The sequence below is a fragment of the Equus quagga genome, unplaced genomic scaffold (assembly GCF_021613505.1).
Source record: "Equus quagga isolate Etosha38 unplaced genomic scaffold, UCLA_HA_Equagga_1.0 268.1_RagTag, whole genome shotgun sequence".
Classification (NCBI taxonomy): domain Eukaryota; kingdom Metazoa; phylum Chordata; class Mammalia; order Perissodactyla; family Equidae; genus Equus; species Equus quagga.
In genome coordinates, this window is record NW_025799869.1 from 2,282,043 (window position 1) to 2,283,066 (window position 1,024).

Here is a 1,024-nt window from a genome sequence, read left to right on the forward strand (position 1 = left end):
AGGCAGAGCCGCTGCTGCTGCCCCCACTGGCATGGGGACAGGACCCATGGGCAGGCAGAGCTCATCAGTCATGAACGCCCGTGTACCGGTCAGCTTCAGCGGATCGTGTGGGGGGGCCCATCGTGTTTCATCTGTTCCCCTCTTCCTTTTCCTCCCACAGTGTCTTTAAAGAGTCCCAAGTGTGTCGTGTCGCTCTGAAATAATACTTGTGTGTCAGTCCGTACGCATGGTGTACTTCTCAAGAAACGTTTTAAAATACTGAGCACCGTGTGGTTGTTAGACTTGTGGTTCCTCATGTTTCCCTGGTAGCTAGTTTAGACTCGGATTTCCCCGCTCGTCTCACAGGCACCTTTCTATGCTTGGTTGCTTTGAATCCACACCCAAACTTAGGCCTGCACGTGTAATTTGGTTGTTGCCTCTTTCAGTCTTTAAACGACCCCCATCCCATGCCACCTTTTAAAATATGGGTTTATTAGAGAAACCACATTTCACAGTCTGGATTTGGGTATTTATTTGCTTGTGTAATTTAATTTGTTTTTCCTGTAATCTGATTATTTAGATCTAGGTTTAAAAAAAAGTTGTCCAGGTGATGAGGATTTTAGGCTGGTTACTTTTAAAACTGCAGATGAGAAGCAGGCTCCGAGGACTGGAATTTTGCTTGCCCTTTTGAGAGACATTTGCGTTTGTGAAGGAAGGGGGGATGACCTTGTAGGGACCTGAAATTGGCCACCCCAAGATATGACTCTTTGGCATCGGGATTGTTTTGGGCTGATTGCTTTTCATAAACTGGTACAGGGAGGGCAGCTCTGGGGAATGGAACTTGCCCTTGTTGGGACACATTTACATTTGTAAGGTAAATCTCTATCTGTAAAAGGTGCCTCCCTCTCTGTACCAGGAAGAAGAAGAAGAGAGATGACCTTGTCCCTAGAAACTCTTAATGGGGAAGGCAAGAACTTAAGTTGGTTGCTGTCTGGCAATCTCATGTAACTGATTTAGGGTGGTGGCTTCTGACCTTTCTAACCTT